The following is a 12,552-nucleotide window of genomic DNA, read 5'->3' on the forward strand; positions in this document are numbered from 1 at the left end:
AACGAAAGGAGAATCAAAAATATGTTCAGTGAAAAACCTATATTTACAACAAAAACAATATCAAAAAGTAAGATGGAAAAAGAGGTCAGAAACAAGAGTATAAAGGTCCTAACTCTAACTAAACATTCCTTTGCCTATCTAATTCTGTAATGCAACTCTTCAGCAGTTATTTTTCAAATGCTTTGATGCATGTTAATGCATGCTTCTAGTTATACAATTGGTTGTTGACGATGTCACATTTATGCTAACGTATCTTTGTTCATTGACAGTCACCAAAAATATTGTTTCATCAATTGTTTTGAGCAATGAATTTCTGCATTACCATCTAAAACGATTTGTGCTCTCATTCTAAAATGTTTGAATGATGGCCATAAGGATCAAAATGATAAATATTCTGGAAGACTGGACAACTATCATTCAGATTGCTTTAAATTTAACGTGTAAAAAAATGAGGTCAAAAGGGGACCATCTGAGAATAAATTGCTTAATTAATAACATTTTCTCAATCGAATGGTAACTTCCACTGTGGAGACATGCTCATAATTACATAAAAGCGTAAGAATTAAACTGAGGTTAGAAATTTTTAATTTCTTATTAATGTCACAGTTGATTTCAAATGTGGATGAAGAATGCAATAATTATAACTTGTGTAATTCAATATTAAAGAAGAAACATGTGAGCTTCTAGTTTTTCATCCCCCTGTCCCAGTTTGATTCTACTCTCTCTTTTGGTTGTTGCTAAGCAGTAAAAATTAATAATTCATATAATGAAGTCATAACTGGTTCATATATTATAAAGCTCCAGCCCACTTTTCAGGTTATCACATTGTTTTCAGACACTTTGGTTGAGGTTGATACTGTCAGTTTCATAATCTCCATATTTTACGTAATTTGAAAGTTTAGTCTTCAGTGTTATCTTTGGAAATATAATTAAAGTTTTGAAGAAGTTTGTAAAGAAATGAAGCGAAGTGGGCACAGGGGCAGCATTACATGTTTAGGTAATTATTCTAACACTTATAATAAAATATTAAGTGTGATTTTATTTTAGGGTTTTCACATGTGGGTTAAGTGAGGCTTTTTATGTGCAAATATGTACATGAATTAGTACAAATATCTGATCTTTGATTTTGAAAAGGAACTTTGTATGTTTTCATCTTTTTCTCTGATTTATACTGCATTAAAAAAGTCTTGGAAATCCCAAATCCAAAAAAAAAAAAAAAGCAATTGAGGAAGGAACTATATTCCATGAAATATTGAATATAGATTTGAATTGTCTGCTGGTATTTGACATTCCTGGTCCTGTAGATGTAGGATTTCATGTACATCAATTTTGTATTTAGATGGAAAATTCTGCTTTACTTAATTACACAAAGTTCAACATTTAAATTCTGTTTTATGTGTCTTGCATTTTAAAGAAAAAAAGATTAAGTGCAAGGATAACTAATGTATACTTTCTTCCATATTATACTTTTGTTCTATTGGTTTTCTTTTCGTAAATACATGAAGGCCCCTGGCATTTGTTTAATAAAATCCATCCATCTATTGTCCAAACTTGTTTGTCCTCAATAGGGTTACAGGGAAGCTGGGGCCTATCTCCGTAAACATTTAACATGAAATGTGCATCACAGGATAGCAGGTTGGGAGTATGCATTGATGCACATTACGTTGTTGCACCTGCCACACAACAAAACACCTCAGGATCCCAAAATAGGACCCAAGTGCAGCCATGTAAAGGGTGACACCTCAGCATCAGAACCCTTCTTTAGAACATTAGGACAATTTTGACTCAATAACACCAGCTCAATAACATGAACAATCCTATTCACTACTGCATTAAGGATAACCTTCCTTGACTTGTGCTTAACACATCATGATCTGTATGTAAACTAACATCCTATTTGCCTTTCTAATCTCTTCTGTAGACTGTCCATATGCAGAAAGTGAAGAGACCCTTATTAATCCTAAGTGTCTCTCTAGGTTTCAAGCGTTAAATTGTGTACAGTATTTCAATCTAACAAGTTACTTTCTACATGTAATTCTTTATTTACATTACATTTAATCTACTACAAATCTGCTCAGACTGTATGTTGTCTGTGAAATGATTCACCTGATTCTACATTATCCACCATTCCACCTAGGTTGTTATCTGCAAACTTAACCAGCTTGTTATTCATATTCATATCCAGATTGTTTAAAGATGTATAAAAGGGCTCCAGCACTGATTCCTGAAGATCACCACTTTTAACATCACCTAATTCTGAAAAATTCCTCTTACCATAACCATAACTCTTTCTTCTTGGGCTTTCAGCTGTTCCTGGTGTTTATGTCAATTTTATACCCACTTAATATACTTTTATACCCATTTTTATGCCCACACTGAACACAGAATCGTCACTTCTTTCAATATGAAAACTAGCCTATCATGGGACCTTATCAAAACTTTTCAGAAAAACAATATCAAATGCACCCCTCTGGCCATATGCTTTTGTTGATTCTGCATAGAATTCTAGCAAATTAGTAAAATATGACCTCCTCATTCTGAACCCATTCTGACCTGTTTGCTAACACCTGTTCCTACCTTGTGTTGCTCAAGCTTTTCTTTAATATTTGACCTTAGTACTTTCCCCAATGTGCAGTGATTTTCACAAAATGTGTTGAGTTTATATGTTATGGTGCCGACACAGACAGACACGCAGACTCACAAGTCCCAATCACACATGTTTTATTTGCTTTTCTTTTATAATACAGCACATAGTACCCAAATCAACTACAATTTCTGCTCAGTCCCTTTCTTTTTCTCCCCCCTTCTCTGTTTTTTCTGCCGCCTTCACTCCTCTCCTTGCAAGCTCTGTCCCGACTCCGTCTCTCTGAATGGGGTGAGACAGCCTCTTTTATATTGCACCCAGAAGCGCTCCAAGTGCTCCCTGATGATCATCTGACAGCACTTCCTGGTTGTAGTGGAAGTGCTGCATTCCAGGGCTCCGCTATTGACGAAGTACCCCCTGGTGGCAGTCACAGGTCCTAGCAGGGTTGAGCTTCCAAGCTCCAATCTTGTGGCCCTGATATAAAACAGGTGAGCTGCCCTCTCGTGTCCCGGGGGAGGCATTGTCTCTCTCCCGGTCCTTCCATAAAGGCATCCTGGCCGGGCAAAGGCCCCAGCTGTCCGCCACAATGTGTACTCACTAACCACCTGCTAGAATAAATGTTATCTAGTATAAAGAATTTGTTTACTTTTAGCCTATTTAATCTAAGTAGCACTTCTCTCTTCATAATTTGTAAACTAATACAAACTGCTGTAGTAGTAAATCTTACTGCTAGGAGGTAATCAACTTCTCCAATTCATCGATTATTTGCTATTTCATTTTCTGTATGTCATAGGTCACTTTTCCCATTTCTAATACACACTAGGGGGCTCCGCCCCCTGCTCGCTTCGCTCGCCAACCCCTGGCGTTGGGGCATGACAAAGAGTGAGATGTATGAATTAGATATAGAATAGTGTGCAGGTTTGGATGATGCCTATATAAATAAAAATAGAGTGTTTGGCATAGAGTAATGTTTTATTGGAATATTTCTTTGTATACAACATTAGTAGTAAAGATGGTGTCTTGTCTTTGAATGAGTCTTCCTTGGCATGGATCATTTATAACTTTAACGTCAGATGAACGTCGAACACGTGAGAAGGCAACATAAAGTTGTCCATGTCCAAAAACGGGTTCAGAGAGGTAGATGCCAACCTTGTCCATGGCTTGTCCTTGTGATTTGTTGATGGTCATGGCAAATGCAGGTTTAATGGGGAACTGTCGGCGTTTCAATGTAAAAGGTAAATTCAGGTCAGAACTCGTAAGGTCAATTCTAGGAATGAGAACAGTATTGTTAGCATGTGATTCTGTAAGAACTGTTGCTTGAATAACACCGTTTTTAAGGGTAAGGTTGTGTTGTGGTCATCCGTCTGGGTTAATAGTGTTCAAATATTCTAAGGGGAAATTCAGATGTTCATTGTTGTCATCAGAGTCAACTTTGTCAGAGCTTAGAAAGAGCCGTGTCTCTCCAGGAAGTAATGAAATGACCTGGTTATTAATGTGATTAACATTAATATTTTTTGGACATAATATAGTGCGTTTTGTTAACCACATATGCGAAAGCAGTATGGGCCATTGCCTTTTGTTGGCCTGATATGTACTCCGGTAGATGCAAAAGCAAATGAACTATTGTAGGATCTAATGCAGTTCATAAAGTTTTTACTTTCAGGCACATCGTTAGTTAGAAGCTTCTGTAGATATTCAGGATATGAATGTAAAGGAGGCAGTCTAATCTGCCCCTTTTGACAACAACATGTAAATTCATTATTTGTATTGTCAGTTGTTTCTTCTGGGAAGTTAAGTGAATGACAATGATTGCAAATGACATTCATTAATCCCAATGAATTGTCCTCAATAGTGGACTCATTATTGAAGGCGTTGTCTTGCGTTGATGTCCGCGACGGGCATGTTTTGCTTGTGGCGTTTGAGTGCCGCGTTGTTGCATGTCCATTATTTGTGTCGCGCTATTTTGTAGTTTTTATTGATTCGCCTCCGCTTTGCTAAAAGTCCATTTCAGTCTACGTCGTGCATTGTTTGTATCGAGCCTTGTCCGTTTTTGTGTGGGGTGGTTTTGTGTTCTTTTTTTTTTGTGTTCCATGGGCTTGTTAAATCCCCCTCTTGGTGTGTGTCCCGTCCGGTGCCTGTAGGGGGGGGGTGGGTGTGCCTTGCTGTTGTGCGCGAGCGTCTTCTTTTTTTTTGTGTGCTAGTTTCGTGTGCAATGGGTTTCGTGCTTTGCCTGCGTTTGACTCCTTTTTTCTGTGCTCACTCCTTTTTTCTGTGGTCTTGTTCGCCTCTCGCGGCCCCTCATCCGCTTCTCGCGGCCCCTCATTTCTTGGGGCGCCTGCGCAGTACGTCTTTTTGCGGCTACGGCCCATGGCCGGATGTCCCTGCGTCCATCCGGTTTAGCATTCTCGGTTAGTAATATGGATTATGAGAAACTTACTGTATTTGGTTTCACTTATAATTTATAGCGTTCGTTTACTGCAGCATTTAGAAATAGAAGGAACTGAGAACATGAAGTGGTTAAACAAAATTTTTGGATGAGTTATTCAATGAGCAGTAAAAATTGGCTCAAGGCAGCAAGAACATATAAGAACGAAGTAAAATTGTGTCCATCTTAAACATATGGAATAATAAATTTTGGAATTCCTTTAGAGTCAGGTAAAACTTTAGTCTAGTTCTCTTAAGCTCCAGCTAAATATGAAATTTTGCGTACCATTGAAATCTAATGAGTGGAGCCATAAAAACAATTAAAACAATTATTTGTCAACCTCGGTACAACTAGAGGTGGATGGTTAGCAGAAAGAACCTTTAATAATGCTGGGACAAATGTGCAATTTATTCACCCAATTTAGTAGTAAATAGAAACAATAAAAGCTTAGAATTAAATCAATTAATGACAGATTTTTGTGGTGCCTTTGTGTAATCTCTGCAAATACTTTAAAAATAACAATTTCTGCTGGAGCTCTCCATGAGGATTTTTATTTTTTTATGGTTGTACAAACTTCTCTTAACTTTACGTCATGTAAATAGAATGGTCCAAAAAGGACATCATTAAATTAAGTACATTGTGCAAAAACAATCAAAATGGATCAAGGTAATTACTATTTTATCTTATTCATTACTATTTTCATTGGAATCTTACATAGACTTTGTATACTGTATTGCTTGGTAGAGGTGAGGGAAAAAATTGAATATTGAAATATCTGTTTTGTGAAGATGCAAATTTATATATAGTATAGAGTAAATACTATATACATATACATAGTATAAAGTAAATATTATATACAGCATATTGTATAGTATAATATATAGTACACTATGGATAAAAATGTGCAGCAGTGTTAATGTCTGTGGTGCAACATTTGTAGAAATGCAGAAGCAATATAAGTGAATTAATACTTGAATTAACCACTGTATATTTCAACAGATGGCATATGCAAAAATGACCACTGTTGCATATTCCTGAACCAAATGGTTTGTCCACATCTAAGTCAAGCATTTGGATCAATTTGGGTTTTCACAAAGTTACAACTAAGAAAGAGATAAATATGAGAAATGTATATTTCATGCACTTGTACATTAACAAGTATACTGAAAAACACTAAAAATAGGAGTGTTTCTTCAGTTTCAGCTTTAAGACTAATTTAAACTGAATAATGAATCCTCTATGCACACAAACTGATGTTATCAAAAAAAAATGGAGAAGTGGAAACCTTTAGTAGTGGCAAAAGTAATAGTAGTAGTAGTAAAAGTGGCAATAGTAGGTAATGCAGCAAAAGTCTTGCTGACATGTCCTACCAACATGCAACATACACTATATTACCAAATGTACTGGGATGTTTGCCTTTACACACACATGAACTTTAATGACATCCCATTCTTAATACATAGGTTTTAATATGGAGTTGGCAAACCCTTTGCAGCTATAACAGCTTCAACTCTTCTGGGAAGGCTTTCTACAAGGTTTAGGAGTGTGTTTATGGGAATGTTTGACCATTCTTCCAGGAGGGCATTTGTGAGGTCAGGCACTGAGGTTGGACGAGAAGGCTTGGCTCGCAGTCTCCGCTCTAATTCATCTGAAAGGTGTTCTATCAAGTTGAGGTCAGGGCTCTGTGCAGGCCAGTCAAGTTCCTCCACACCAAACTCGCTTATCCATTTCTTTACAGACCTTGCTTTGTGCACTGGTGCACAGTCATGTTGGAACAGGAAGGGGCCATCCCCAAACTGTTCCCATAAAGTTGGGAACATGAAATTGTCCAAAATGGCTTTGAATGCTGAAGCATTAAGAGTTCCTTTCACTGGAACTAAGGGGCCAAGCCCAACCCCTGATAAACAACCCCACACCATAATCCCCTCTCCACAAAACTTTACACTTGGCACAGTGCAGTCAGGCAAGTACCATTTTCCTGGCAACCGCCAAACCCAGACTTATCCATCGGATTGCCAGACAGAAAAGCTTGAGTCAACACTCCAGAGGACACATCTATACTGCTCTAGAGTCCAGTGGTGGTGTGCTTTACATTGCACTTGGTGATGTAAGGCTTGAATGCAGCTGCTCAGTCATGGAAACCCATTCCATGAAGCTCTCTATGCACTGTTCTTGAGCTAATCTGGAGGCCACATGAAGTTTGGAGGTCTGTAGCTATTGACTCTGCAGAAAGTTGGCGACTTCTGCACACTGTGCACCTCAGCATGCGCTGTCCCTGCTCTGTGATTTTACGTGGCTGAGTTGCTGTTGTTCCCAATTGCTTCCACTTTGTTATAATACCACTAACAATTGACCATGGAATATTTATTAGTGTGGAAATTTCACTAATGGACTTATTGCACAGGTGGCATCCTATCACGGTACCATGCTTGAATTCACTGAGTTCCTGAGAGTGACCCATTCTTTCACAAATATTTGTAGAAACAGTCTGCATGCCTAGGTGTCCTACTTTGGGCAATATAGTGTATAATAAAATACATATTATATATACAGTATGTTAAATTAGATTATCTAGATAAACATTATTAATCCTATGGGAAAATTCAGATGCGCACTGCAAGTGAAACCAAAAAAAAGTATACAGTCTCACAGAACGAAGTATACAGCCAATCAATCAATCATTCAGTCCCTAAATAAATAAATAAATAAAAATAAATAACTGTATATTATGCAGGTATTTCAAAATGTACTTAACAGTATGTCAGTAGGAAGCACTGAGTTGCCAGATAGCAGTGGGCAGAAGAGTCCCCCACAGGCGCTTTTTAGCACACTATAGTAGAATAAGCCAGTGGCTAAAAGTGTTCCAACAGAGTGTCTCTTGGAGGGGACAGAGGGGATTTTTCATGATTGTATTGAATTTTGTCGCCATCCTAATTTCCGCAATTGCTTCCCGTGTGTGCAGTGTTCTCCCTGTGATGGAACAGTCTTTCCTAATATGCTTTTCCAGGCACTGTGCTTCTTTTGAGCTCAAGTTTCCCCAGGAGACTGCAGCGTAGAACACAACATATGTAAAAGTTTATTATTTTTGGGAAAATATCTTGCTAATATTAAATGCAGATCTGTATACAGTATATTCAAAATGTAAAACATTGTAATCTGAATTATTGGATGACAGGCATACTGTGAAAAGGCTTATATAACCAAAGGTTGGGAGTATGCACTGATACAGTGCGTTGCCTCACCCACCACAAAACAAATCACATCAGCATCCCAACTTAGGACTCAATTGCAGCCTCAGCAGTTTGAATGGAACAGTGTGAGGTTTTTTTTTTTTTTACAGTGGCATGAGTGCTAATCCTGCCACCAAACCCCAGGTTTTCCCTGCAAGTTGGAGGACCTGCTTGCAGGGCTGGATGTAGATTAACATCATATCCAGGACAGAACAATTGCAGGTTAAGGGTCTTGCTCAAGGGCCCAACAGAGCAGAATCACTTCTGTGTCTGTGTCTATGGGGTATGATTTCAACTTTTTAACTTCTGTTAAAAAAGGAATAATCCATTGCAATATAATGCAGAATGTCATTGCAGTAATTATTATTTTAAAAGATGAAAATAAAATCACAATATTGTCAGATTTTGGCCCAAGTATTGGAATCTCTTCATATACTAAACTAGCCGTCCCCCGCGGCTCCGCCTGCGTGGTAGTGAAACAGGACAGTGTGGATGGCCCTGCCCGGCTCCCTACTCCTGATGTCATGCTTCCCTCGGCCTGCAGCCTCTGTCTCGGATTAGCCCGAGTATATTGCTCCTGCAAGAGAACTATGATACTTGACACGATGAGAGAAGTCGCAAAATCAACTGGAATGTTCAAAGAAATTATAGAAAAAAACACAATCTAAATCCATTAAGTAGTTCTCTCGTTCACTAGCTAAGCGGAGGTAAGGAACACCCCAAGGCTGGCATGTGAATGAGGAGGGCCCTGAAGCCCGCTGTGTGTGTCTCGGATTCGTGCAAATAAATCGGTGCCACAAGCGAACTATGATACATAGCGCAATGAGAGCAGTCACAAAATCAACCGGAATGTTCAAGCAAATTATAGAAAAAAACTGATATTAAATCCATTAAGTAGTTCTCACATGAAAAGTGGACAGACAGACAGACAGACAGACAAAAATTGGATTTTATATATATAGAAATGATAAAAACATCTGTTGTCTGGCATCTGCAAGAGAGTGGCAATGACCAATAAACAGAGGAAACCAGACACACAAAGAAAGTGGGATGTAAGGGTTAGCATATCTAGTGAATAGAGATTTGTAAATACACCACATGATCAAAACAGACAGACTTACCATTGTTCCATTATCTATTATTAGCATTATTTGCTATGCTAGTAATATCATATTGTGAGTCCCATTCAGTTCTTACCACTAGTATTTAGATTGCGGAAGGCCTGGAATCTCCCTCATTTTCATTCCTATTGATGTGTTGAGAGGTGCTCTGTTACCTAATGGACAGGCATATGCATAATAAGCCTAAAATGTACATAGAGAAGCATATTTAAAAAATAACTTGGAAAAAGATTTTATTTAGTCTTCTCTGTGTTGGACAACAAATATTGTATTAAAGAAGGGAAGGAAATAAAAGTGATATTCACAGAAAAATTAACTTAATACATGAAACTATATACAGTACATAAAAAACATTTCTATAAAACCCTTTAAAGGTTAACACTGGAGAGTTTGCTGTGAAAGTTATTATGAATTAAAGATTATGAAATATGGAACTGCAAGTGTTCCATCAGTAGTAACTTTATTCTAGACAAAATCCATGACTTAATTGGTATATGCATATAATGTCTGTGATAGGGTGTGAAGTGCAGACATTCTGGAGGAGCTCAAAGTTGAGCTACTGCTCATTCTGCATTAAAAGGAGCCAGTTGATTTGGCTTGGACATCTGATTAGGATGCCTCTTGGACAACTCCCTTGGGAAGTGTTTCAGGCATGTCCAACTTCGAGGAGGCTTTGGAGCAGATCCAGGTCACACTGGAGAGATTATATCTTTCAGCTGCACTGGAAATGAATTGGTGTCTCCTCAGAGGAGTTGGAAGAGATGATGGGAAAAAGGGATTTCTGGGCATTAGAGGTTAGACTGCTGCTCCTGCAACCCGGATCGGGATAAGCAGCAGAAAATGAATGAATGGACAGATACTTGCTATATTTGTCATTGCGTATATATTCATAATATTCAAATTTACAGTGAGCATACCTAACAGGTGGGTTGTATGGTAAAATACTTCTTATTGTTGCCTCACCTTTCCAGAAGACTTAGAATCTTGTTTTGGTCACTTTATGTAAGGAATTAACTATATTGTTTCAATGTCTGCTTTTTTGTGCTCCCGTGTATGCCAGTTTCTCTCCCACATACCATACATGACTACATAACATACTTAACATACATACTTAACTGTGCTATGCAGGATAGGCAGCAAATGGAATGAACAATGGATATCAGATGTGTCAGATCGGTTTTGGCTTGTTAAAATTATAATTAAACAAAAGCATGAATACAAAAAAAAAAAAAAACCTGTTGGATTATATGAAGAAAGTTCTAGTTTTGAGGTATTGTGATCAATCTCTTTGAGACTGATGACAGACTTTTTGATCTGGAGTACAAACAGCCAAAGAAGATTATGAAGGAACGGTGAAACTAATGCTGTCTCAAGCCAGATGAATATAAATCCTAAATTCAAAAAACAAGTTGGGGACTATATAGCTTGCTGATGGAAGGAGGTCAACCAAAGGTTATGAGAGGGGAATACAGACAAATAAAAAAATGATAAATGGTAATATAAATTATTTCCTATTTGGGAAGTCACACCACCATACAAACAGTACTGTAATTCAAGTCCAGACATTTCTTATTTTGTGTAACTAATTTTGGGCTCTGTATGCCCCGTTGTTTAACCCTACAGCTTCCTTTTTATGCTTTGCTTTTCTCTTTGGCATCATTCATGGTGTGAAGAGAGATACCATATATACTATACTGTGTCTTTCTCTCTCTCTCTCTCTCTATATATATATATATAAATATATACTAGGGTGTTGTACTGTGTTAGCCATTATGAATGTAGTGAGAAGTCAAGCACAATTGCACCTTTTTTTGGCTAACTAAAAAGATTACAATATGTTTATTTAGTGTATTGGAATGTAATTAGCCAAGGTAGGCTCGTGCTCCTTGTGCCTCTGAAACAGAAAATCATTTTCAGCAATAGATGGGAATAAATACAGTTGGGATATTACTGATTATGACAAACCTTTATGGTATACATAGAGAATTTAAAAAAAGAAAGAAATGTAGGCATATTTTTGTTAGAGGAACTAAACATTTATGGTATTTAAAAAATGCATAGGTTTTATTAAAAATGTATAAAAATGTAATGTAATTAGGTATGCATCAATTGCTCTAGTAAAAATTAACACATTATTTCTCTCAGGAAAAAGCATAAAGAGCACAAGAGAACAAAGAATGCATGCTCCACGCAATCTTCCAGGCCTTGAAGAACCATCACAAGAAAGGCAGCCTTCACAAAACGCAGCGGAGCCTACTGACAATCTTATCTTAGAATATTCTGATTGCCATTGTTCTCAAGATATGGTTGAGGAACTGCCTGAGACAGAACAAAGGAATTCTACCAGCCCAGAGCAGATGGTACCTTGTACCAGTAATCGTCGTAACCTTTCCAATCCATATGACCACTGGGTTGCATACCGGAGTCTTTCATGCATTCGAAGAGAAGGTGAATACAGATTTGTGGGTGAAATCTGCATTCCTGTTTTGCAATGTGTGGCTCAGACAGTAGACATTGCCAATGATATTATGACCTGGCATGTGTACAGTGAAGTCATTCAAGAAGAAATACGGTACCTGCTAGCCCAAGACACTGATGCAACAGTGTATGTGGTGTCTGAGATGTCAAGAGGCTCTACAGAAAATGTTGAGAGGGAAGGGCCACATCATCTTCGAGTTACTTATGATTTTGAAATTATAAATCCAGATGACCAATGCCACCGTGGACTTTCCCAAAGACAACTAGACATGCTGTCAACAAAGACATTTCAAGAAAATGGATCCCTTACTACCTGTACTGTGTGTTTGGCAACTTTTATTGAAGGAGACATACTTCGCAGTCTTCCATGCTCCCATGAGTTTCATGTAGACTGTGTTGACCAATGGCTTTCTATGCATTCTGCCTGTCCAATATGTCGAGGAATGGTGATGCCATCACTTAAAATCTGACGGACTGGCCCTGCACCTCAAAACAATGGAGCAACTGTACTAACTTTTCTGTAGTAAGAATTTGAAATACTGGAGGCAGAGAAAGAAACAAAATAGATAACAGGTGACGGTTATATAGTATATATATATATATATATATAAGAGGGGCGTTCAGATATAAACAGGAATTTATGAGCTACACTTTATTTATTGAATACAATGAAATGACTTGCACACTATTTTTCTGTGTAGTCTCCTGCAACTA

The sequence above is a fragment of the Erpetoichthys calabaricus genome, chromosome 1 (genome assembly GCF_900747795.2).
Source record: "Erpetoichthys calabaricus chromosome 1, fErpCal1.3, whole genome shotgun sequence".
Taxonomy (NCBI): Eukaryota; Metazoa; Chordata; class Cladistia; order Polypteriformes; family Polypteridae; genus Erpetoichthys; species Erpetoichthys calabaricus.